Genomic DNA, 13,636 nt, shown 5'->3' with positions numbered 1-13,636 from the left:
TGTAGACATCCTCTCAATCCCAATTTAGTATCATCATTAAAACCCAATAGTATTGATTTAAAGTAACATGATGAGATGCACATGATAATCCAAGTACTAGATACTCAAGACGTCCATAACCGGGGACACGGCTAACCATGATTAGTTTATACACTCTGCAGAGGTTTGCGCACTTTTCCCCACAAGACTTGATCTCCTCCGCTGGGATTCTCGCACTACATGGTGTTTGAGAAAACGGATGACCGTGACATAGTCTTTCAGAAGCGCTAGCACCTTACGATCGGGTAGACAGTACAAACCTACATCCCCTACATCTGCTAGTCTACCACTATAAGAGTTCGCACGACTTAGTCAACTATGCTAGAGCCCATAGTAGCTTGTGGCTGCACACGGAAGTTTCTAGTATGAATAAATCTCATGATCGCTTTGAGCCTGGGTGGCGGTCCATAAAGAAAAACAGGCAATCCCTAGAATACCCAGGTGCCTCAGTCCACCCAGATGTGTGTTTAAGTTGCCACCTTAAATAAACCATTAATTTATCAATCTCACATCTGTCATGGATACACTCACCCAATCCATGTCTACTAGCATAGCATGGCATAATAAGCAAACATAGAAGTAACTCCCAAGGGTTGATAATAAAACAGGCAACAGGTTCTACCTCATCTACTCCTAAAACCCACATATTAATCAGATCCTAATCGAGTAATTGTTTGAGGATTGATCTAATGCAATAAAACTGGGTAGTAAAGAGGTATGATCAAAGTGTTACTTGCCTTGCTGATGATCCGTGAAACCTAGAGATTCGAAGTAGCAAGCGGTGCACTCCGGGTACTCTATCACAAACAAACAAGCATACAATAAGTACTCATCTAATGCACGGGTAAAACTCAAATAAGAAAACTAACCAGAAAGTTCAACTTAAGAACTCCGGTTTGCAACAAGAATCAAATCGAACGAAGCAACGAAAGTCAAACGACGAAAGAAACAAACTTCGTTTACTAATCTGGATCTAAGTCAAATGTTACAGATGCAAAAACTTGTTTTGAGTTGTTTAAACGGAAATAGGGTTTCGAAACAAAACTCCAGGCGCTTGAATCGCCTGATTCCGATAAACGAGCAAAAAGTTATACTAGAATGAAAATCGGGTCAGAAATCATGATCAGAAATTACCGCGGGAAAATTTGAGAAAAAGAAAAACTGACGAACAGATTAACGAACGAACATTCGTTAACTGAAACTAAACGACGAATTAGTCCGTTAAAACGAACGAACGCTCGCCAAAAAAATAAACCGGAAAATAAAACCGATCTATTTATATAAAAAACAAATCTAGGGTTTTCTAAAAAATTGGATCAGTTTCTTTAGAAAAATCAGGGCGGCGGGTGGCTACCTCGGCTCGGGTTCCGGCGAGGTCCGGTGGGGTTCCGGCGGGGCTCCGGTGGCGGTGGGCGGCGTGGGGTGGCGGGGCGGCGGCTCCTGGCGGCGACAACGCAAGGCGGCGGGGCGGCGGTGCCTTGCGACGGCGGCGCAAGGCGGCGGGGCGGCGGCAAGCGACGGCGCGGGCAGCGAGGGGCTGCGGCGGCGGCGGCGAGGGGCTCCAGGGGGCCCCGGGGTGGTATTTAAAGGGGGAGAGGCGGCGGCGGCTCCGACTTGGGGAGGGGGTCGGGCGGCGGCGGTGGCAAGGACTCTCCCGAGTCCGGCGGCGGCACGGGACGGGGAGGCGATGGCGCGGGCGGGCCGGCCTGGCTCGGCTGGGCTTCGGCCCACTCGGGCGCACGGGAGGTTTAAAAAAATCCCGCCTAACTAAGAAAAAAATCTAGAAAAATAAATAAAAATCTATAAATTCCAAAACAAATTTTCACCATCGAAATAAAATATTTAGAACAGGATGAGCATTTTCTTGGCCCTAAAATGTAGTTTTGAAGACGTGCATTTTTTCCTAAATTTAAATAAAATAGCGAGAAAACTCTGAAACGAAATCTAACTTGATTTTTTTATTAAACCTTCAATATTTATTTATTTTGGGAAAGTCATTTTATTCCCTCTCTCATATTTTATTATAGAAATAATTGAAGATAGAATAAATAAAATCAATGATCCTATTTTCAAAATTTAGGAAAACCCCAAATATGAAAATAACGAAATCCCCAACTCTCTCCGTGGGTCCTTGAGTTGCGTAGAATTTCTGGATCAGGCCAAAAGCAAATAAAATATGATATGCAGTGATGACCTAATGTATAACATTCCAAATTGAAAATTTGAGATGTTACACCTCTGGCCCAGCACCGCGGCCTGAGCGGTGTAGGGGCGGAAGTAGTTTTTTACTTCCGCACTCTACGCGGTAGTACCGCTCCTTGTGAGTTGTAGTACTGTGCCGGATTTTTGCACTGGCCGAAAGTTATCAGAAGTAGCCACAAATGTAATTTTATTAGTCCATTCCTTCCCAGCCCAGGATGAGCTCTGCCTTGCGGTAGTACCACAAGGGCGCGCGATAGTACCGCTCTGGCGGTTCTACTGCTCGTTGCCTTGTGCAACAAAGCCTCACCTGGCTCGTGCCGCACGAGCGGTAGTACCGCGTCTCCCAGCGGTAGTACCGCGAGCTCGTTCGGTAGTACCACTTGGATATGCGGTAGTACCGCATGTCGCGTTCTGAGTAGGTGGGTAATGGTTGGATTTGTCCTCTCACTATATAAGGGGGGTCTTCTTCCCCAAGTTGACCACCTCTTCCTCCCCTAAGCTCCATTGTTTCTCAAAGCTCCATTTTCGCTCGATCTCTCTCCCTAGCCAATCAAACTTGTTGATTTTCTAGGGATTGGTTGAGAAGGCCCCGATCTACACTTCCACCAAGAGAAATTTGATTCCCCCCACTAATCCCTTGCGGATCCTATTACTCTTGGGTGTTTGAGCACCCTAGACGGTTTAGGTCACCGTGGAGCCATATTCCATTGTGGTGAAGCTTCATGGTGTCGTTGGGAGCCTCCAATTAAGTTGTGGAGATTGCCCCAACCTTGTTTGTAAAGGTTCGGTCGCCACCTCTAAGGGCACCAATAGTGGAATCACTGTATCTCGCATTGTGTGAGGGCGTGAGGAGAATACGGTGGCCCTAGTGGCTTCTTGAGGAGCATTGTGCCCCCACACCGCTCCAACGGAGACGTACTTCCCCTCAAAGGGAAGGAACTTCGGTAACACATCCTCGTCTCCACCGGCTCCACTCTTGGTTATTTCTTACCTTTACTTGTGCAAGCTTATTTTGTGTTGTATCCCTTGCTTTCTTCTGTGCTTGTTGTTGTTGCATCATATAGGTTGCTCACCTAGTTGCATATCTGGACAACCTACTTGGATGCAAAGTTTAAATTGGTAAAGAAAAGCTAAAAATTGTTAGTTGCCTATTCACCCCCCTCTAGTCAACTATATCGATCCTTTCAATTGGAACCAGAGCCTCGTCTCTTTATTAAGGACTTTGCCGTCCGAAGAGTATGGTTGACACCGTAGACGGTGAGGAGGAGCACCCCGGTGTGATTCCGTCCTCGTCTACGACCGATGGGGGAAACTCTTTCTCACATGAGGATTTCAATGTGGCCTTGGACACATTGAAAACCTCCATGATGGCCGAGGTCAAAGGCATGCTTAAGAACTTTCTTGATGGTCTTAAATTATCCACCGCACCATTGGAAGTGGTCGATCCCACTAACAAGGTGACCGATGCTAACTCTGACAAGGGGGAAGCTACTAGCGATAAAGTTCCTTTGTTTAGTGGTAAAAGTGGAAACGACATCTTTGCCCATGTTGAACCACCTCTTACTTCTGGAGGACCGGTTCCTTCCATTCATTTGAATCATGTTCGCCCTCCTCCTAAGCTTGTGAAAAATGAGGATTTTGCCTCTTGGGTCTATCGCTTTAAACTTCATTTAAATCATAGTTCTACTAACCTCTGGAGAATTATTGAGCAAGGTTTCTACTCGCATGACCCAAGCAACTTCACGCCAAGAGAAGCCGCGGGTCATCAATTCAACGAGTCCACTCTTTGTATTCTCCAAGAGGCCATCCCTCCCAAAGATATTGCACATCTCCGACCTTTCACTGTGGCTAATGAAGCATGGCAACACATTGTTTCCCTTTACAAGGGAAGTGCAAGCATTCAACGCTCCAACTATGAAGTGGTGCAAGATGAAGCCGATGAGTTTGCAATGAATGAAGATAAAGAACCTCGCGAGCTTTACCGGAGATTAACCACTCTCACGGTCTCACTCCGAGATCATGGGAGCAAGGATACGGAGACAACTGGATCAAGCGCAAGTTTCTTAAGGCCATGATGCCTTACCATAAGTCCATGTCCTCCTTCATCCGTCAAAGGCCAGGCGTCCACACCTTGTCCTCAAGTGAAGTGTTGGATGAGTTTGTGGCAATGTGAATCTTGGACAAGCCCGACGACAATGTGGTGTTGCGTTCTCAATGCACCAAGAAGCCCAACCTTTCCTTGAAGGCCAAGGATAATGTGGAAGAAGGGGATGAAGAGGAGAGTAACCCCGAAGATACAAAATATGCTTATCATGAGCACACGGCTCTTGCTTCAAGGAAATTTTGGAGAAAGAAGAACTCAAGGCCCAACTTCAATAAGAACAACTCAAGTGGCACCAAGGGCAAGCAACGTGTGAGGACATGCTATAATTGTGGCAATGTGAGCCACTTTGTTGTGGAGTGCCCATATGAGAAGAGGGAAGACAATGGTGGCAAGCTTATCCGAAAAGACAAGGCCAAGTCCTTCCCAACAAAAACAACTTCACCAAGAAGACTCCTCCTAAGGGGTTGGTGGCACAAGAAGAGTACAATGAAGAAGAAGATGATGATGATGATGAAGACGGTGAGATGGTTGACATGGCCTCCGTTGCCATTGCAACAACTCCTCGGGTGTCCCTCTTCGACTCACCCAACGTGAACATCACCACCAAGTGCCTCATGGCCAAAGCCACAAACAAGGTAACCCCCAACATCAAAACCACCATCACAATAATCCCTCTTTGACAGACTGCATTGATGAAAGTGAGGGGTCTAATGAGGAAGAAAATGAATTTGAGTCTTTTATGACATGATCAGCGCTCGCGAAGACACCATCTCTAAGATGGATGGGCATAGTCGTGACTATGCCGATGAGATATCGGATCTCTCTAATGATCTTGCGGAAGGGCTTGCTCACCGTTTGGCTCTTGAGGAGTCACACAACAATGATCATGCCAAAATAAAGAAAGATCTTGATCATGCTCTTGTTGTATCCTGTGTTCTCAATTCCGAGAAGGCCAAACTTGGGGTTGATCTTGCTAGACTCAAGGAGGAGTTTGACATACTTAGACAAGGCTCACAAAGCCTTAAAGGGTGCTCATGCTAGCCACAAAGAGTCTCATGATCAACTCCCAGTGAAGCTAAATAAGGAAAGGGCCACTTTTCCTCATATGGTTTTAATTGAAAATGCAAATGCTACTAACCCGTGTTGTGAGCATGTGCATCTTGTGGAGGAGAATGAAAAGTTGAAGGAGCAACTTGAGAAAGGCCTTGTGTCTTGCATACAAGGTGAGGAGAACCTCAACGACCTTTTGAGCAATCAAAAGGAAGTTGTGTGCAAGGAGGTAATTGGGTTCGCTCCCAAGTCCAAGAACAAGAAGAAGAATGACAAGGCCAAACGACCTCCTCCTCTCAAGCAAACTTTTGTGAAGGAGAGAGAGGGTGCTTCTAAGGAGAAGAAGAACAATGAGAAGGGTGGTGGTGTTAAGAAGGGCAATGCCACTCCTTGCAACAAAGCCGGTGATTTTAACCCCTCTTATGTCTTATGCCGTGCTAGTGATGGACATGTTTATGCTAAATTTGTTTGTTCTCCTTATGAGTACATTGAATGGTCTATTTGAGTTCCTAAGACCCTTGTTGCTAACATCAAAGGACCCATTACAAAATGGGTACCTAAAACCACGCATTGATCTCTTGTAGGTGTTTGCTTTCGGTGGGGAATCATGGTTGATCTATAGTGGAGCCAAAAATCATATGATCGGAAGCAAGGACTTGGTGGTGGACGTGCACAAGATTTCATCTATTCCCACCAATGTCGAGTGGGGTGATGCCTTGTCTTCTAAGGTATTGGGTCTTGGCAAAGTTGTCATTTCTCATGATCTCACGATCGAGAAAGTCATGCTTGTTGAGTCCCTTGCATTCAATTTTCTTTCCGTTTGTCAACTTGCACTCATGGGCTTTGCCACTTTCTTTGATATTGATACCGTGGCCCTCTTGTGGAGCAAGACTCTTAAAGTAGCCTTTGTTGGGCATGTCGAGAATGGTCTTTATGTGATTAACTTCTCGGAGCGACCCACTAAGACCGCGACATGCCTAATGGCTAAAGTTGACGTGGGATGGCTTTGGCATCATCGTTTAGCCGATGTAAATATGATATCTTTGCAAAGTCTCCTCAAGGGGGACCATGTCCATGGACTAACGAATGTTAGCTTTGCCAAATATCGTGCTTGCAGTGCTTGTATAGAAGGAAAGCCACATGAGAAGGCTCACCCTCCCACGACTATCATCTACTCGAAGAGGCCCTTGGAGCTCCTTCACTTGGATCTCTTCGGACCTCCATCCTTTGATAGTCTTGGGGGTAGAAAGTATTTCTTGGTGATTGTGGATGATTATTCAAGATACACTTGGGTATATTTATTCAAGAGGAAGAGTGAGACCCAACAAACTGTCATCGACTTTGCAAATGAAGCTCAATGCCAACACAATGCAAAGATCTTGACGATAAGAAGTGACAACGACACCGAGTTCAAGAATGACACCTTGGATGAGTTTCTTAGTGATGAGGGGATCAAGCATCAATATTTCTCACCTTACACCCCTCAACAAAATGGTGTAGCGGAGAGGAAGAACCGGGTGTTGATGGATACAGCAAGGACCATGATGGCGGAGTTCAAGTCTCCATACAACTTTTGGGCCGAAAACATCAACATTGCGTGTCATGCATCCAATCGGCTCTACCTCGGCAAAGGCTTGAATAAGAATCCATATGAGATACTCACCGGTAACAATCCCAACCTCAAGTACTTCCGGGTGTTCAGGTGTAAGTGTTCCATTCCCAAGAAAGGTGTTCGTTTGTCTAAATTTGAGGCTAGAGCTCATGAGGGCATATTTGTTGGTTATGCTACAAACTCTCGTGCTTACCATGTCCTCAATAAGTCCACGGGACTTATTGAGGAGACGTGTAACATGGAGTTTGATGAGAATAACGGCTCCCAAGTGGAGCAAAGTGGTACTTGTGATGTAGGTGATGAAATTCCTCCCCAAGCCATACGAAGAATGGGTGTCGGTTTCATCCTACCCATTGAGGAACCCCTTGCGGCTGAAGGATAAGGACCATGTTCCACTAAAGTGGAACCATCACTAGCCCAAGACCCACACGCTTCCGAAGAACAAAGTGAAGGCCCTCAACCAAATGAACAAGATCAATGGCAAGATCAACCTCAAGATGGTGTTGAACCACCAAGTGATGCCCAAGGTCAAGTTCTCACCTCCGAGCAAGTTGAAGATCAAGAGCAAGCTCAAGATCAAGAACAAGCTCAAGATAATCAAGTTGAAGGAAATATGCCCTAGAGGCAATAATAAAGTTGTTATTTATATTTCCTTATATCATGATAAATGTTTATTATTCATGCTAGAATTGTATTAACTGGAAACTTAGTACATGTGTGGATACATAGACAAACAAAGTGTCCCTAGTATGCCTCTTCTAGACTAGCTCATTAATCAAAGATGGTCAAGTTTCCTGACCATAGACATGTGTTGTCATTTGATGAACGGGATCACATCATTAGGAGAATGATGTGATGGACAAGACCCATCCGTTAGCTTATCATAAATGATCGTTTAGTTTTATTGCTATTGCTTTCTTCATGACTTATACATGTTCCTCTAACTATGAGATTATGCAACTCCCGAATACCAGAGGAACACCTTGTGTGCTATTAAACGTCACAACGTAACTGGGTGATTATAAAGATGCTCTACAGGTGTCTCCAATGGTGTTTGTTGAGTTGGCATAGATCGAGATTAGGATTTGTTAGTCCGTGTTTCGGAGAGGTATCTCTGGGCCCTCTCGGTAATGCTCGTCACTATAAGCCTTGAAAGCAATGTGATAATGGGTTAGTTGCGGGATGATGCATTACAGAACAAGTAAAGAGACTTGCCGGTAATGAGATTGAACTAGGTATGATGATACCGACGATCGAATCTCGGGCAAGTAACATACCGATGACAAAGGGAACAACGTATTTTGTTATGCGGCTTGACCGATAAAGATGATCATAGAATATATAGGATCCAATATGAGCATCCAGGTTCCGCTATTGGTTATTGACCGGAGATGTGTCTCGGTCATGTCTACATAGTTGTCGAACCCGTAGGGTCCGCACGCTTAACGTTCGATGACGATTTGTATTATGAGTTATGTGATTTGATGACCGCAGATTGTTTGAAGTCCCGGATGAGCTCACAGACATGACGAGTGGTCTCAAAATGGCCGAGACATAAAGATTGATATATTGGACGATGTTATTCGGACACCGGATGAGTTCCGAGAGTTACCGGATAATTTTCGGAGTGCCGGAGGGTTATCGGAACCCCCTGGGGGAACTAATGGGCCTTGATGGGCCTTAGTGGGAAGAGAGGAAGGGCCACTAGAGGCTGACCGCACGACCCCCCTGGGTCCGATTTGGACTAGGGGAAGGGGGTGCTACCTCTTGAGCACTGCGTTGGTTTTCCCCGAAGAGGAAGGGATGATGCAGCAAAGTAGCTTAAGTATTTCCCTCAGTTTTTGAGAACCAAGGTAACAATCCAGTAGGAGGCTAGGCGCGAGTCCCTTGTACCTGCACAAAACAAATAAATCCTCGCAATCAACACACGTAGGGGTTGTCAATCCCTATAAGGCCACTTACGGGAGTGAGATCTGACAGATATGATAAGATAATATTTTTGGTATTTTTATGATAAATATGCAAAGTAAAATAAAGGCAAAGTAAATAGCAAAGGAAATAACTAAGTAGTAGGAGATCAATATGATAAAGATAGACCCCGGGGCCATAGGTTTCACTAATGGCTTCTCTCGAGAGCATAAGTATTCTACGGTGGGTGAACAAATTAGTGTTGAGCAATTGACAGAATTGAGCATAGTTATGAGAATATCTAGGTATGATCATGTATATAGGCATCACATCCGAGACAAGTAGACCGACTCCTGCCTGCATCTACTACTGTTACTCCACTCATCGACCGCTATCCAGCATGCATCTAGAGTATTAAGTTAAAAATAGAGTAACGCCTTAAGCGAGATGACATGATATAGAGGGATAGAATCATGCAACATGAAGAAAACCCCATCTTGTTATCCTCGATGGCAACAATACAATACATTCCTTGCTGCCCTTACTGTCACTGGGAAAGGACACCGCAAGATTGAACCCAAAGCTAAGCACTTCTCCCATTGCAAGAAAGATCAATCTAGTAGGCCAAACCAAACTGATAATTCGAAGAGACTTGCAAAGATAACCAATCATACATAAAAGAATTCAGAGAAGATTCAAATATTATTCATAGATAGACTTGATCATAAACCCATAATTCATCGGTCTCAACAAACACACCGCAAAAAGAAGATTACATCGAATAGATCTCCACAAGAGAGGGGGAGAACATTGTATTGAGATCCAAAAAGAGAGAAGAAGCCATCTAGCTACTAACTATGGACCCGTAGGTCTGAGGTAAACTACTCACACTTCATCGAAGGGGCTATGGTGTTGATGTAGAAGCCCTCCATGATCGATGCCCCCTCCGGCGGAGCTCCGAAACAGGCCCCAAGATGGGATCTCGTGGATACAGAAAGTTGCGGCGGTGGAATTAGGTTTTTGGCTCCGTATCTGATTGTTTGGGGGTATGTAGGTATATATAGGAGGAAGGAGTACATCCGTGGAGCAACAGGGGGCCCACGAGGGTGGAGGGTGCGCCCCCCTACCTCGTGGCCTCCTATTTCCTTTCTTGACGTAGGCTCCAAGTCTCCCTGGTCTTGTTCGTTGAGAAAATCACGTTCCCGAAGGTTTCATTCCGTTTGGACTCCGTTTGATATTCCTTTTCTTCGAAACCCTAAAACAGGCAAAAAACAACAATTCTGGGCTGGGCCTCCGGTTAATAGGTTAGTCCCAAAAATAATATAAAAGTGGATAATAAAGCCCAATAATGTCCAAAACAGTAGATAATATAGCATGGAGCAATCAAAAATTATAGATACGTTGGAGACGTATCAAGCATCCCCAAGATTAATTACTGCTCGTCCTTGAGTAGGTAAATGATGAAAACAGAATTTTTGATGCGAAGTGCTACTTGGCATAATTTTAATGTAATTCTTCTCAATTGTGGTGTGAATATTCAGATCTGAAAGATTCAAGACAAAAGTTCATATTGACATAAAAAGAATAATACTTCAAGCATACAAACAAAGCAATTATGTCTTCTCAAAATAACATGGCTAAAGAAAGTTATCCCTACAAAATCATATAGGCTGGCTATGCTATATCTTCACCACACAAAATATTTAAATCATGCACAACCCCGACGACAAGCCAAGCAATTTTTCATACTTTTGACATTCTCAAAACCTTTTCAATCTTCATGCAATACATGAGCGTGAGCCATGGATATAGCACTATAGGTGGAATAGAGTGGTGGTTGTGGAAAAGACAAAAAGGAGAAGATAGTCTCACATCAACTAGGCGTATCAACGGGCTATGGAGATGCCCATCAATAGATATCAATGTGAGTGAGTAGGGATTGCCATGCAACGGATGCACTAGAGCTATAAGTATATGAAAGCTCAAAAAGAAACTAAGTGGGTGTGCATCCAACTTGCTTGCTCATGAAGACCTAGGGCAATTTGGGGAAGGCCATCATTGGAATATACAAGCCAAGTTCTATAATGAAATATTCCCACTATTATATGAAAGTGATAACATGAGAGACTCTGTACTTTGAAGATCATGGTGCTACTTTGAAGCACAAGTGTGGTAAAAGGATAGTAACATTGTCCCTTCTCTCTTTTCTCTCATATTTTTATTTGGGCCTTTTCTCTTTTTATGGCCTCTTTTCTTTCTCTTTTTTTATTTTTATTTGGGTTTCTTTGGCCTCTTTTATTTATTTTTCTTCCAGAGTCTCATCCCGACTTGTGGGGGAATCATAGTCTCCATCATCCTTTCCTCACTGGGACAATTCTCTCATAATGATGATCATCACACTTTTATTTTTCTTATAATAAACATTTACAACTCGATACTTAGAACAAAATATGACTCTGTGTGAATGCCTCCGGCGGTGTACCGGGATATGCAATTATGCATGAGTGACATGTATGAAAGAATTATGAATGGTGGCTTTGCCACAAATACGATGTCAACTACATGATCATGCTAAGAAATATGACAATGATGGAGTGTGTCATAATAAATGGAACGGTGGAAAGTTGCATGGCAATATATCTCGGAATGGCTATGGAAATGCCATAATAGGTAGGTATGGTGGCTATTTTGAGGAAGGTATATGGTGGGTGTATGATACTGGCGAAAGGTGCACGGTATTAGAGAGGCTAGCAAAAGTGGAAGGGTGAGAGTGCGTATAATCCATGGACTCAGCATTAGTCATAAAGAACTAATATACTTATTGAAAAAATCTACAAGTTATCAAAGCAAAGTATTACGCATGCTCCTAGGGGGATGGATTGGTAGGAAAAGACCATCGCTCGTCCCCGACCGCCACTCATAAGGAAGACAATCAATAAATAAATCATGCTATGACTTCATCACATAACGGTTCACCATACGTGCATGCTACGGGAATCACAAACTTCAACACAAGTATTTCTCAAATTCACAACTAATCAACTAGCACAACTTTAATATCACCATCTTTATATCTCAAAACAATTATCAAGTATCAAACTTATCATAGTATTCAACACACTCATAAGAAAGTTTTATTATTAGTCTTGTATACCAAGCATATTAGGATTTTAAGAAAATTACCATGCTATTTCAGAATCTCAAAATAATCTAAGTGAAGCATGAGAGATCAATAGTTTCTATAAAACAAATCCACCACTGTGCTCTAAAAGATATAAGTGAAGTACTAGAGCAAAACTATATAACTCCAAAGATATAAGCGGAGCACATAGAGTATTCTAACAAATTCCAAATCATGTATGGCTCTCTCAAAAGGTGTGTACAGCAAGGATGATTGTGGTAAACTAACAAGAAAATACTCAAATAATACAAGACGCTCCAAGCAAAACACATATCATGTGGCGAATAAAAATATAGCTCCAAGTAAAGTTACTGATAGAAGTAGACGAAAGAGGGGATGCCTTCCGGGGCATCCCCAAGCTTTGGCTTTTAGGTGTCCTTAGATTATCTTTGGGGTGCCATGGGAATCCCCAAGCTTAGGCTCTTGCCACTCCTTGTTCCATAATCCATCAAATCTTTACCCAAAACATGAAAACTTCACAACACAAAACTTAAAGTAGAAAATCTCATGAGCTCCGTTAGCGAAAGAAAATAAAAGACAACTTCAAGGTACTGTAATGAACTAATTATTTATTAATATTGGTTTTATACCTACTGTATTTCAACTTCTCTATGGTTTATAAACTATTTTACTAGCCATAGATTCATCAAAATAAGCAAACAACACAAGAAAAACAGAATCTGTCAAAAATAGAACAGTCTGTAGTAATCTATATCTAGCGCAAGATCTGGAACCCCAAAAATTCTAAAATAAATTGCTGGACATGAGGAATTTAACTTTAATCATCTTCAAAAATAATTAACTAAATAGAACTTTCCAAATAAAAATGACACCAGTTCTCGTGAGCGCTAAAGTTTCTGTTTTTTACAGCAAGTTCAACAAGACTTTCCCCAAGTCTTCCCAACGGTTTGTAACATCCCAAATTTCCAATTTGGAATGTTATACATTAGATCATCCTTGTGTATCATATTTTAGTTGCTTTTGGTTTTCATCCTAGAAATTTCTACGCAACTCAAGGACCCACAGAGAGAGTTGGGGAATTCATTATTTTCATATTTGAGTTTTCTCAAATTTTGAGAATAGGATCATTTGATTTTGTTTATTTTATCATCAATTATTTTTATTACAAAAATATGAGAGAGGGAATAAAATGACTTTCCCAAAATAAAGAAATATTGAGGATTTAATAATAAAATCAAATAGGATTTTATTTCGGAGTTTTTCGTTATTTTATTTGAATTTAGGAAAAATGTGCGTTTTTAAAAATTGCATTTAGGCCCCCAATAAATGTTCACCTTGTGCGGCTTGATTTTAGAAGCCCGTGAAAATTTATTTCGGAATTTTTGGAGTCCATTTAGTATTTCTTTTTTTTCTTCTACGCGTAAGTATTTAAAAAAACAGCGAACCGACCTAGGGCCGTGTCCGACCAGGACTCCCGGCCCCTTAGGATATATAAGCCGGGGGTGGGGGGAGGCCCAGCCCTAGCCAAACCCTAGCCGAGCTGCCCAGCGCCCCCAGCGCCCGCCGCCGCCGCCGCCGC

The sequence above is a fragment of the Triticum aestivum genome, chromosome 3A (assembly GCF_018294505.1).
Source record: "Triticum aestivum cultivar Chinese Spring chromosome 3A, IWGSC CS RefSeq v2.1, whole genome shotgun sequence".
In the NCBI taxonomy this organism is placed as follows: Eukaryota; Viridiplantae; Streptophyta; class Magnoliopsida; order Poales; family Poaceae; genus Triticum; species Triticum aestivum.
This window is presented reverse-complemented; position numbering follows the sequence as displayed.